General features: G+C 38.3%; 1 protein-coding gene across 1 annotated transcript in view; it reads left to right on the top strand.

Moving 5' to 3' along the window:
* The first annotated feature begins 11,592 nt into the window (after positions 1-11,592).
* Positions 11,593-14,589, top strand: part of nr3c1 (nuclear receptor subfamily 3, group C, member 1 (glucocorticoid receptor)) — a 33,396-nt gene continuing 30,399 nt past the window's right edge. Inside the window, exon 1 of the mRNA XM_067457998.1 lies at positions 11,593-11,936. The gene's annotated coding sequence lies outside the window, so the exon portion shown is untranslated. The remainder of the gene's footprint in view (positions 11,937-14,589) is intronic.

Below are 14,589 nucleotides of genomic sequence, written 5' to 3'. Positions count from 1 at the left end.
GTCATTTGAGCATTGCATGGTATTCAATCGTGCATTGGCTTTATGTAATGTGGCTACATTTCTTATCACTATTACAACTCAGCAGCATTTCAGTTCAATCGTTTTTGCACTTACAGAATATATTGTAAAACCCACTGTGAATTCATAATGGATTTAATGGCGTTGTATTGCCTAACACTCACAAGATTGCATTTATCCTGAGGATCCTTTGAGTTAGAGAACATGTGTATTTAGGCATGCAAACCTTTGGCATTGTGTGCTGATCTCGTTTCAAGGAATTTGTGAGCTCGGCTTCACTAAGCGATGGCTTTTAAGCTGTGGTCACGCTTACCCAGCTAATTTTGTGTATTCTGCTGAAAAAGTGTTGCTAGGCACCGACAGGAGAAACTGTGAGTGGGATTCAGATAGCAAATGCTCTGCTGTTTTCTTTTTTATCTGCAATAATGTTTCATTATAAAGGACCCGCAATCTGATGCATTAATATGTACAGTAATGGCATGCACATAATGATATCTTCTGAATTCAAGTTGGACTGCTAAAAATACTCAATTCTCCGATGATATGAATCATTTGACTAGACTGCCAGCATGTACTCTGTCTGTCTGATTTGATTTAGTCCTGATTTAAAAACAGGACTTGGAAGTATTACATGATGACATGCAGAGTTGAAGACATGCCTGCAGCCGCTTAAATAATGCAGGACAACTCTTCAGGTAGCCTACACATCCAGCACTCTTTACTCATCCAGCCCTGTTTGTGTGCGTATTTTCGATCACTGTAAGATGTATAAAATGTAAATTAAGAAATGTAATAGGTCAAACAAAAATTAGCATGAACCCTTTCATCCGCTGATTAATATGTAAAGCTTGCAGGTCGCATAACAGATATTCCATGTATAAACACATATTATCTTTTCATTACTAGGATTACTGGTCAAACTGTGTGGTCTTTATCCCTCCATAAGCATAACACATACACTTCGGAGGAGGGAGTCGTCATAGCTGTGCAGCAATCCATTGACCTAGATTTTTAGTATTCTCTGGATTTCAGCCACCCTTGCCTAAGAGAGGAGCCATTTATGTGGATTTGGATGCTTCTGCATTTGGAGGGCTGTGTTGCTGCCTTCGTGTTTAATGGAAACAGAAGAGTGTCATTATTGCAATTATTATTTTTCAGCCCATGGGTTGCTTTTGAGAGTGAGGATTTGATCCTGTTGCATGCGGTAAACATACTGCCTGATTTCTACCCAGTTTCATTATTCCTGACAGTTTTGTTGATGTTTTTCTTAAAGTTTGGGAGGAGCACATTTAAATGATCAATCCAATCAACTTGTCATCAGCATTTGTCACATCTAATCACATCAGCATAAGAAGGAGGCATTATATATACCACATTCAGACCCTATTGCGTTTTTCACTCTTTGTTAAATTGCAGCCATTGGCTAAAAATCATTTATTTTAGTTATTTATTTTCTCATTAAAGTACACACAGCACCCCATATTGACAGACAAACACAGAATTGTTGACATTGTTGCAAATGTATTAAAAAAGAAAAACTGAAATATCACATATGGTCCTAAGTATTCAGACCCTTGCTGTGACACTAATATATTTAACTCAGGTGCTGTCCATTTTGAGAAATCAGGCTCAATAATAAAAAACGTGACTCGTCTTTTCTATAAGGTATATGATAAGAAATAATACAATACTAATAATAAAACCTCTTGAAGTGAATGTTGTGTACCAGTTGTCATGACAACAGTGTACTCATTACAGAAACACGCTGAGCTCAATGTTTGGACTGAATAATAGTTTATTTCTCCCAAAACCTTATGGTATGCCTCCTAGACACTTTCAATATATGGTGCGGGTCTCACTGTATCATTGCATCATACTTTTGTATAATTTTTGTAATGTTTTAACCTGGTTTGTAATGTTTTAACCTGGTCACTATCCACTGCCATTATAGGAAGGAGCGCATACAGGACTATTTTTTACATTTCTGCTTTTGAGGTCCAAAAGAGATAGAAGGACATAGGGCATTGAATCAACAGCAGGGGGAGTAAATGATGGCTTTAATTTAATTTCAGAGTGAACTATCCCTTTAAGGTTCCTAAGAGCAGAGTTGCCTCCATAATCCTTAAATGGACGACGTTTGGGACGACCAGAACCCTTCCCTGAGCTGGCTGTCCAGACAAACTGAGCTATTGGGGGAGAAGAGCCTTGGTGAGAGAGATACAGTCAGGAGATGGTAGAAAGTCAACCATCACTTCAGCCCTCCACCAGTCGGGGCTTTATGGTAGAGAGGCCCGACCGAAGCCTCTCCTTAGTGCAAGACACATAAAATTTTGCTAAAAAACAAACATCTGAAAGACTCCAAGATGGTGAGAAATAAGATTTTCTGGTCTGATGAGACAAATATATAACCTTTTGGCCTTAATTCTAAGCAGTGTGTGTGGAGAAAAATAGCACCTGTCCAATACAGTCCTAACAGTGAAGCATGGTGGTGGCGGCATCGTGCTGTGGGGCTTTTGTTAAGCTGCAGGGACAGGACGACTGGTTGCAATTGAGGGAAAGACGAATGCGGTCAAGTACAGGGATACCCAGGACAAAAACCTTCTCCAGAGTGCTCAAGACCTCAGACTGGGCCAAAGGTTCACCTTCCAACAAGACCATGACGCTAAGCACACAGCTAAAATAACGAAGTAAAAGGAAAGGAGTGGCTTCACAACAACTCAAGACCTCAGGTCTTGAGAATTTTTAATTCTCTTTAAATTTGTCACATTAAATTCGGAGAAAATTTCTAGAGCCAAACGGTCGACAGTCAGAGGAGAGTGCAGCGTTCCAAAACGTAGAACCACATATGGTCAACAATCATTCTTTTATGAAGCAGCAAACCTTTGGAATATTCTTCCAAACGAAATGATCTCATGCACAAACTACAGTACATTTACACGCCTGAACAAACAGTGGTTATTATTAAAGCAAACCTGTACGCACTGAATTGACTGTGATAAGAACAATGTATATTCTGATTGAGTGAGTGAGTGAGTGAGTGAGTGAGTGAGTGAGTGAGTGAGTGAGTGAGGGAGTGAGTGAGTGAGTGAGTGTGTGAGTGAGTGAGTGAGTGAGTGTGTGAGTGTGTGAGTGAGTGTGTGAGTGAGTGAGTGAGTGAGTGAGTGAGTGAGTGAGTGTGTGAGTGAGTGAGTGAGTGAGTGTGTGAGTGAGTGAGTGAGTGAGTGTGTGAGTGAGTGAGAGTGTGAGTGAGTGAGTGAGTGAGTGAGTGAGTGTGTGAGTGAGTGAGTGAGTGTGTGAGTGAGTGAGTGTGTGAGTGAGTGAGTGAGTGAGTGAGTGAGTGAGTGTGTGAGTGTGTGAGTGAGTGAGTGAGTGAGTGAGTGAGTGAGTGAGTGTGTGAGTGAGTGAGTGAGTGAGTGAGTGTGTGAGTGAGTGAGTGAGTGTGTGAGTGAGTGAGAGTGTGAGTGAGTGAGAGTGTGTGAGTGAGTGAGTGAGTGAGTGAGTGTGTGAGTGAGTGAGTGAGTGAGTGAGTGAGTGAGTGAGTGAGTGTGTGAGTGAGTGTGTGAGTGAGTGAGTGTGTGAGTGTGTGAGTGAGTGAGTGAGTGTGTGAGTGAGTGAGTGAGTGAGTGTGTGAGTGAGTGAGTGAGTGTGTGAGTGAGTGAGTGTGTGAGTGAGTGAGTGAGTGAGTGAGTGAGTGAGTGAGTGAGTGAGTGTGTGAGTGAGTGAGTGAGTGAGTGAGTGAGTGAGTGAGTGAGTGAGTGTGTGAGTGAGTGAGTGAGTGAGTGAGTGAGTGAGTGAGTGAGTGTGTGAGTGAGTGATAGATTCCTGAAGTGGAGTGTGTTTTTATGATGTGAGTGAAGTAATGATTTTATGTATTATTTTGTATATGTACATGATATGCACGCTCTTAAGGCTGTGCAATTGGGCAATTAGTTGAAAGGGGTGTGTTCAAAAAAATAGCAGTGTCTACCTTTGACTGTATAAACACAAAACTATTTTGTACAAACATTTTTTTTTCTGGGATTTAGCAATCCTGTGACTCACTAAACTAATATTTAGTTATATGACCACAGTTTTTTAAAACTGCTTGACATCTGTGTGGCATGGAGTCAACCAACTTGTGGCGCCTCTCAGCTGTTATTCCACTCCATGATTCTTTAACAACATTCCACAATTCATTTACATTTCTTGGTTTTGCTTCAGAAACAGCATTTTTGATATCACCCCACAAGTTCTCAATTGAATTAAGGTCTGGAGATTGGGCTGGCCACTCCATAACATTAATTTTGTTGGTTTGGAACCAAGACTTTGCCCGTTTACTAGTGTGTTTTGGGTCATTGTCTTGTTGAAACAACCATTTCAAGGGCATGTCCTCTTCAGCATAGGGCAACATGACCTCTTCAAGTATTTTAACATATGCAAATTGATCCATGATCCCTGGTATGCGATAAATAGGCCCAACACCATAGTAGGAGAAACATGCCCATATCATGATGCTTGCACCTCCATGCTTCACTGTCTTCACTGTGTACTATGGCTTGAATTCAGAGTTTGGGGGTCGTCTCACAAACTGCCTGTGGCCCTTGGACCCAAAAAGAACAATTTTACTCTCATCAGTCCACAAAATGTTCCTCCATTTCTCTTTAGGCCAGTTGATGTGTTCTTTGGCAAATTGTAACCTCTTCTGCACATGCCTTTTTTTTAACAGAGGGACTTTGCGGGGGATTCTTGAAAATAGATTAGCTTCACACAGACGTCTTCTAACTGTCACAGTACTTACAGGTAACTCCAGACTGTCTTTGATCATCCTGGAGGTGATCATTGGCTGAGCCTTTGCCATTCTGGTTATTCTTCTATCCATTTTGATGGTTGTCTTCCGTTTTCTTCCACGTCTCTCTGGTTTTGCTCTTTATTTTAAGGCATTGGAGATCATTTTAGCTGAACAGCCTATCATTTTTTGCACCTCTTTATAGGTTTTCCCCTCTCTAATCAACTTTTTAATCAAAGTACGCTGTTCTTCTGAACAATGTCTTGAACGACCCATTTTCCTCAGCTTTCAAATGCATGTTCAACAAGTGTTGGCTTCATCCTTAAATAGGGGCCACCTGATTCACAGCCCGTTTCTTCACAAAATTGATGACCTCAGTGATTGAATGCCACACTGCTATTTTTTCGAACACACCCCTTTCAACTAATTGCCCAATTGCACAGCCTTAAGAGCGTGCATATCATGAATGCTGGGTCTCATTTGTTTTCTGAGAATCTACTGAACCTACTGGTAACTTTTTTGCCACGTAGCAATAAAAAATATACTAAAAACCTTGATTATTCTGGTTAGTCACATTGTACTGCTATTATTTTGAACAAGACTGTATATATATATATATATATATATATATATATATATATATATATATATATATATATATATATATATATATATATATATATATATATATATATATAATTGACTAGCAAAATTTATTTGGCTAGTTTGATTTGGATAGTTTATAGAATGACAATGTTGTCAAAATTGTCACCGTTCACACAGATCTAGAGGAAAAAAACTAAAAACATTGTGTTATTGATGCCCGGCCAGTAGATAGTGATGTCACTTTGTAGAGAAACACACAAGCCTTCAGACTGAACACATAATACACATGCTTATTATTTCACTGTTTTCACATATTAAAGTTTTTGTGAAGATAATGGTATAGCTTAAAACAAATATATATATATATATATATATATATATATATATATATATATATATATATATATATATATATATATATATATATATATATATATTCATGCCAGGCCAGTAGATGGCAATGTCACTTTGTAAAGAAACACTACACGTCTGAAGACTGAACTTGATCGTTTCCACAAATCCAGTTTTGTAGTTTACACAGAGGCTATATATCACGTATCATGAAACGTGGTCTGTAATTCAAACAAAAATCACAAAATGCACACCAACGCAGGTAGGCCTACAACTAATAATCTTGTAGTCATTTTAGTTCTATTTTTGAATTCGAATACTTTACCATGATGCGAAATCGATGAGAAATATTGTCATGTTTCAATGTTGCAAGATCACGTGGTACATGCTTTCAGTGTTTGAAAAATCATCATACACATCAAAAACGTGCTTCCACTTCAAAATCTATTGCTAAAGCCACACTTTTGTTGATTTAAGGTAGTGTTTTAATGCTGAAAGTTCTCATCTTTTTTTTTTTAGCTTTCTAGCAGAAGCCAGAAGGTTCTGTGTCAAAAACAGCTGGTACCTGGAGCTGTGATTCCCGCCGCCTGCACTAAAGCCCCATGCAGTTCCAGCTGAAGAAAACCCCCACTCAAAGCATGATGCTGCCCCCGCCAGGCTTCAACGTGGCTCAGTGTTGCCAAGTCCGCGGTTTTCCCGCGGAATTGGGCTACTTTTAACCACTTGCCGCGGGTTGATTTTTAATTCCGCGGGTTAAAGGTTTAACATATTGCATCAGTTAAATTTAGCTGAAATGGTTGTGTTGAAATAAATATTTTACTTTAGCCAATTCATATTCCACCAATGATAACAAGGATTCTAGGATGAGCAATATCGTATCAGCATAACTGTGCTGATAAGCGCACACTCTGTGAGGTACAGTGGCACTGCTGGGCTTGTTCGCTAATGTGTGTGTGTGTGTGTGTGTGTGTGTGTGCTGCGGCGCGCTGTTTTCGTTTCCATGGTAACCGAATGCGTGCTCTCCAGGGTTGTTGCTGGTAAATAATAATTTAAAAAATAAATGTCATACACAGAAGAATTTTCTGTAAATTAACATTTAATGAGGAATATCTTGCAATGTTTATTTTACATTATTTTTAATTTGAAATAAGATAGACTGTTTATAATTACTTATACGGTTATCTTTTGGTGTGTAGTGCATAACACTACCATAAAATGTGTATTGGAGTGTTATATTTAGATTTTTTGGTATTGGGCTAGTTTTGGGCTAGTTGGATAGGCCATTGGGCTATTTTTGGGCTATTTTTGATTGGCCATTGGGCTGGTTTTGTTGCGAAAACCTGGCAACCCTGACGTGGCTACTCATGTGTGAGACACTTTTCTCTTTGTCTTCTCGTCAAATTTGAAGGGATGCCCCATTTAACGTATGCAACCAAGATCCAAGATTGTAATTACAAGAACAGCTAAGATTTATTTGGAGTAAAACTGAATCAATTCTGGTGAAGGCAGGCACTCGTTTTAGCATAAGCTTGATGATTAATATTCTGAATCTGAACACTTACCTAATTATACATTTATTTCACACATTTGTATCCTTCTTCTGCCACTCAGTGGTATTGCACAGGTTGCAATTTTTTAAAATAAAAAAACATGTTTAAATAGGGGTGTGTAGATTTTAATATCCACTGAGCATAATTTGTTTTTTTTTCTTCAATAATTACTCTTAATAGCAGCAAGATATTATGAGTCATTAAAGTGAACACTGTTACCTTAAAAACTTGACCTGACCACTTTCATTATTGTAGCCCATTGTAGATTCATTCCCTATTTTTCAATAATTTATATTATTATAATGTTTTATTCTAATACATAATAATAATATTTTTAAAAACCTGTTTTCTCTTTGGTTGCAGACCTGGGGTCCATTCTCATTTAATACATCTGAGATAATTTGACAGATCCCAGATCTCTAATCGTGATAACTAATTTCTGGCTAATTTGGTTCATTTGCGGATCTGATTATAGCTAGATTATCTGGATTCAGTTGTCTGAGATTACTGCACATTTTGAGTTCAGTGGAAAGTGCAGATGAATCGATACTGAAAACCATGATCAGCAGAGATTGGCTGACAGCAAGACAGCAACGTAATGACATCATTGTAAAAAAGAGCATCACACACCTGACAAAAAAACATGCATTTCTGGACCTTAACACAGAAACAGCCAAGCGAACAAAACGACACAAAAATTATAATATGACTACAGAGGGTCCAAGATGAAGAGAGTATAAATTTATTTAAAATACATTTTAACAAAATGTAAGCTGAATGCTTACACTTGAATAATTACCTAATAATAACAAATCAATAATGACCTAATATAAGAAAACGTCTTCACACATGATGTACAGTTAGTCTAAGCCATGCATTAATGACAGCTAATTAATGACTGTGACAGCTATTATGGGAGTGGCTTGATGTAGTGCAGGAGATGCAGATAAATTTGTAAAAAAAAAATGCTAAAAAAACAAAAAACCTTATTTTCAGGCACTGAAATGACCACAGTAATGGCACGCACAGAGATAAAAATAGTATGTTTGGATTTATCTAACTCTGGAGGATTCAGTGAATAAGCTGAAGTCCTCAAAAAGTCGGCATGTTCCTTTAAATCTATAAAATGTATAGCCTGTACAAATACTAGAAATCACAAAATAATTAAAATTATCTATCTATCCATCTATCTATCTATCTATCTATCTATCTATCTATCTATCTATCTATCTATCTATCTATCTATCTATCTATCTGTCTGTCTGTCTGTCTGTCTGTCTGTCTGTCTGTCTGTCTGTCTGTCTGTCTGTCTGTCTGTCTGCCTGCCTGCCTGCCTGCCTGCCTGCCTGCCTGCCTGCCTGCCTGCCTGCCTGCCTGCCTGCCTGCCTGCCTGCCTGCCTGCCTGCCTGCCTGCCTGCCTGTCTGTCTGTCTGTCTGTCTGTCTGTGTGCTGGTCATATAATTAGAATATCATCAAAGAGTTTATTTATTTCACTAATTCCGTGCAAAAAGTTAAACTTGTATATTATATTCATTAATTACATTACATATATTCCAAATGTTTATTTCTTTTAATTTGGATGAACTGACAACTTAGGAAAATCCCAAATTTATCAGAAAATTAGAATATTGTGAAAAGGTTCAATATTGAAGAAAACTGGTGACACACTCTAATCAGCTAATTAACTCAACACGATGTTTATTAACAAAGATTCAGGAGGAGGGCTTTCAGATAATTGTCACAGGTGGAGAGCACTCAGCTAATCAACAAGAGGTGTCTATACAGTCCCTGACAAAAGTCTTGTCGCTTATCTATTTTAAGCTAGTCTTGTCGCTCATATGAAAAGCTAAAACCCTCCCAAATGATGTTTAATGCACTGAAATAAATAATTTTCACAGAAAAAATATTTATCATTTAATCAAGACAGAAAGGTCCAATTTTGGCAAGACAAAAGTTTTGTCGCCTACACAGAAATTGAACAAATTTACTGCAAATACAAAAATATGTCAGCAAATTAAGTTGTGGTGCTGTGAGATTCAAATTTAATATCTTGTATGACTTCCATGAGCTTGAAGGACTGCATCCATGCGGTTTGGCAAGGATTCATACAATTTATTGATGAAGTCATCAGGAATAGCTAAGAAAGCAGTCTTGCATGCCTCCCAGAGTTCATCAATATTCTTTGGTTTCGTCTTCCATGCGTCCTCTTTCATTCTACCCCACATATGCTCAATGATGTTCATGTCTGGTGACTGGGCTGGCCAATCCTGGAGCATCTTGATCTTCTTCGCCTTGAGGAACTTTGATGTGGAGATGGAAGTATGCGATGGAGCACCGTCCTGCTGCAGAATTTGGCCTGTTTTATGGTTGGGAATATAAGAGGTAGCTAAGATTTCTTGGTATTTTAGACTATTGATGTTGCCTTCCACCCTGCAGATCTCTCGCACACCCCCATACTGGATGTAACCCCAGACCATGATTTTTCCGCCACCAAACTTCACTGTTTTCTGGGTGAATCTCGGATCCATTCTGGCTTCAGTAGGTCTCCTGCAATATTTGCGCCGACTGTGGTGTAATTCAACAGAAGATTCATCTGAAAAATCCACCTTCTGCCCCTTTTCCAGCGTCCATCCTTTTAGCAGGCTGTGGGCCTTGGCAAATGCCACACGGTTTTTCAATTGTCTTTTGTTTAGTGCTGGCTTCTGGGCACTGATTCGACCATGGAGGCCATTTCGAGACAGAATCCGACAAACTGTTCTGGTTGACACAGGGACTTAAGGTGACCAGGTCTCGTGGAGCTCTGCTGCAGTGGAAAATGGGCTGGCCTTGGATTTTCAAGCCAACAAACGGTCCTCTCGAGCAGTTGTCTTGCGGGGTCTGCCTGACCTGGGCTTGTCAAAAACGTCTCCAGTCTCATCAAATCTTTTTTTTATCCTCTGTACTTGACGCTGAGACACATTGAAGGTGTCTGCCACATCAGCAGTGGATCTGGTCTTCAGCCTCTTGATAATCAAAACTTTAGTCTCAGGGTGAATCTTAGGCATGTTTGCAGAGGTCTAGTTGCAGTTGATGTGAAGGTCTAGCGTACTGGGGTTCTTTTTATACACACTTGAGACCTAATTGATCCAAAATTAGTCACAGGGGAAGCTCATATGACAAGGCGACAACACTTATGTCTTTGCAAAAATGGACTCAATGGGCTTTACCAAGCTGTGAATATTAGAATACTTTTTGAAAGTTTAGTTTTTCACTGAAACATTATCACAAAAGCTGGTGGGATTAAAATGAGACATTTCTTGTAAAAAAAATCTTGATTAGAAATATATTTCAGCGGCACTTTAGGTCAATTTGTACACAAGCGACAAGACTTTTGTCAGGGACTGTATGTCATTGTGGTTATGGGTTTTGAAATAATTTTGAATTAGTTAGCTAACAGTCATGTGCCTCAATAAGTAAAGTCATAACATAATGATACATTTGCCAATCATTAGCTAATGATTAATTAAAGCACACAACTGGAACTTAAAAATGCATGGCTTCAATCCATTGTGGTTATTAACTCATGCGTTCACAGTATAAGTTAATACTATATGTTATTGGGGAATTAATACATGATGACACATTTAACTAATAAAAATGTATTGTTGACTTAATCCATATATGTGAGTATGAATTAATGCATATTATGCATTATACAAGTGTTATGCACTGTAGTCCCACTGGTCACTGTTGCCATCAGCATGTTCACTCATTCTATGACCACACTCAACACAACTGAATAATTGTGAATTCATTCATAAAGACTAGACACCTTAAAGATAACGTGTACCAAAAATCTTTGTCATATCTTTATGTTAACATACTCTACTAACCTTTTGTTTTGGAGCTGCCATCTTCTCATGGTGCAAACAACAAGAATTAAACTGCTCTGGTCATTTGACAGTTTGCACTAACCATGTGACACTGCACATATTTAGTTGAGACCATTTTTTTCTTCATATTTGCATTAAATGGACTAAAACACCAGTCAGTAACATTTGTACTTAATGATCATTTACTACTTGTAATGTTCATGAACTAATCATTTTTGTATTATATCATGCTTGTAATGATGTTATACAGCGTGGCCAGATTTGTTGATGTGTATGAATGAGAAAAACAGAATCAGTGAAAAGAGAAGGCAGTGTGATTTGTTTTATTTTGGTGATATCACCGAGGTTACTCAGGCGCACATCTCATCTCACCCAATGAAGTCACTTTAATAAGAGGCGAGATGTAATAACTCGTTACTGCCAATAGGTCGCACTGCATGTTGTAAACAGTGTCGCCTCGGACCTCTACTGTAATCTCCATTTTGAATGTTTTTATGGTTTACGGTTTTATGGCACGCCTCTTTTCTCATGGCCGAAAACGAGATATTTGCCTGATTACCCAGATGGGGTTATGAATGCGGACTAAAGCGCTGGACGATATCCGAGCTTTTCCAGATCTCTTTTTTCGCAGCCTGCGATTTCTCCTGCTCTTCTGAAACGACCTCGGACTGCGGTGAAGGCTCATGTTGTTGCTAATCTCCTTAGCAGAAACCTCTACACAAAAACAATGTCAGATGATGCAACGAATCAAATCAGGAACGTAAATATCAAAAAGTACGTATTTTCTTTTGACCTCTAACCAGATTTTGTTCTTGTTGACCGTGCACCTGAATGCAAATAAAGGCATCGATAGCGTAAAAGTGTAGCAACTAGTTTCAAGTTAGTAACTGTCGTTTCTACACACTGACTGAACTCGTGACCTGTTTTTCACGGCTTGCCAGCGAATAGTTCTTGCTGTCCTGTAAGGGCGATTCGTGCGCGTTTGGCTGTTGCATAGGTGTATAGTGTGTTATTTAAGGGTTCAGAGTGTAAACGTAAAGTGATTGACTCGTCCGTCTGCTGTGGATTAGCAGTGGGTGTGGGAAGGCCTCAGTGCGCATCTCACTGACCATCATTCAGTGGATTCCGCGCTCGAGCGGCTGCTCGGCTACAAGGGCGCGAGACCTCCACGTTTGGCTTTTTATCCGTTTCTTTGAGTATTATTAGTCGAAACAAGATTATAATATCACAAGCTGCACGTATTTATCTGCAGAGGATGAAAAGTTTGGGACAAAATAGTGTTTAATAGCGTTAAATATTATGACATTTTATTAGGCAGTTATGCACACATGCTATTAAAGAGATAGTTCACCCAAATAATGAAAACTAGCCCATGATTTACTCACCCTCAGGAGAACGAAATCGGAGTTATATTAAAAATTCCCTGGCTCTTCCAAGCATTATAATGGCAGTGACTGTTGGGTCATTTTTGAAGTCCATAAAAGTGCATCCATCCATCATATAACTGCTCCATGCGGCTCTGGGGAGTTAAAAAATGGCCTTATGAATCAAAGCAATGCATTTGCTAACACATTTTAAACTCGGTTTCATCACATTCTATGATTACTATTATACATAACACTGATAGGAATATTGAGATTATTTTTTATTTTATTGTATCATAACATTGTTATATTACTGCAACCAGTATTAAAACATCCATATTGTAAATTATATAAACTAAAATAACTAGGTTCTGGCAGTCTGCAGTACGCAAGTCGACTTGTGCTAAAAGAGTAATCCTGGACACGATTTACAGATTGCATCGCAAGCTTTGTAGCCTCTCGCAGATAGTGCGAGACTTCTAATTCATGACCGGTTTTGTTTTGCCCTATCCTCTGCGCTTCTGCATTCGTCAATCAATACACATGTGTCAAGGGTTACTCTTTCACCGCAAGTCGATTTGCGTAGCTACCGCTGACCGCCGGAAGCTAGTTACTTTAGTCTGTAAGGTTTTAAATATGGATATTTTTCTCACACAAACGCATGCGCATCTATGATATTATAAAATGGATGGATCGGACACACTTTTATGGACTTCAAAAACTACCCAAGTCAATGCTATTATAAAGCTTCGAAGAGCCAGGGCATTTTTAATAATAACTTATACACCTTAGACACCTTATAAACATATAGGCCTACACATAGGATGATTTTTTTGGTGAACTAACCCCCAGAGTCCATAACGTACATTTGACCAACAGTGTTATTGTTATCTTATTATATTTAAAGATAACACATTCAATGTCAAAAGATATATTTGAAAAGCATACATGTTTATGTGACATTTACGCAGAACAGGCCAACTTTCTCGCAGGTCTTTTTGTTTGTTTAACTTATTTTTTGTATGACTATTGTTGTGGCTAATACACCACAGTTTTGCTGATTTATGAGACAATGTTAAAAAATATATGCTATTTTGGATTAGAATGAGACTGCTTACACACACAAATATTTGTCTTAGTGAAGCTTAAATAAAATAAAAATGAAGCTTAATACAATAAAACACTGTGCTGCTTGAAAGTATGTGAACCCCTTGCAGAATCTGTGAAAAATTAAATTAGGCTGTACCAGAATATTCAAATATTCATCCAATGTTGGTATTACATGTTCAATTTTGGGATTTGAATATTAATATTATTTTTTTGCACCTGGCACCCACTTTGAAACGGTTCTCATTTGCGCTTGAATATGTGTAGTTTACATTTTAAAATCTAGTGATATAGAATACTTTTTTTATTTATTTACAATTATCTTATAGCCTAGCCAACAGTTAAATAGGAACCCAACCTCGTTATATTAAATAAATATATTTGCTTCTTAGTGTTCCCTTCAATGGAGTATTCTCTGTCTAGACTCTAGAGCGCACGACTCCACGAGCTGATATTAAAGAAGCACATGCCTGAGCTTGCATTTTGGGTTAAGCTGCGTTGGTTTGACATTGTGGAAAATAGAATAATAGGATTGAAATGTATTAGCCTTTTTACCTGTTAGGGATGTGACGGTGAGAAAATTTTCCCTCATCGTCACATTGTAGAGCTTATGCAGCCATGAACGAATGACAGAGTGGCCTTGCAGAGTTTACTTTCTCTTGTGAATTTGTGCCAGTTCGGCTGCGGGTTGCTTGAATGGTGGGTTCATTAGCCTATTATTCTTAATGAAAAACACAACAAAACAGTACAATGACAGACTCCCTTAAATAGGCCTTTTACATTTCGCTTTGAAACCAAATCTTCTGAGATCATCTTGTCATTCAGCTCCTCGCTCTCGTGATGAATGAGATCTGACTCCTGCTGCAGATGTGCTGCTACTCTTGTCCAGATAACACTGCACGTTCATTTTTTAATTGTAGTTAATCTGTTCTCTAATTTTAACTAAATTATTTTTA

This window comes from Pseudorasbora parva, chromosome 11 (genome assembly GCF_024679245.1).
Source record: "Pseudorasbora parva isolate DD20220531a chromosome 11, ASM2467924v1, whole genome shotgun sequence".
Taxonomy (NCBI): Eukaryota; Metazoa; Chordata; class Actinopteri; order Cypriniformes; family Gobionidae; genus Pseudorasbora; species Pseudorasbora parva.
This window is presented reverse-complemented; position numbering and strand designations above follow the sequence as displayed.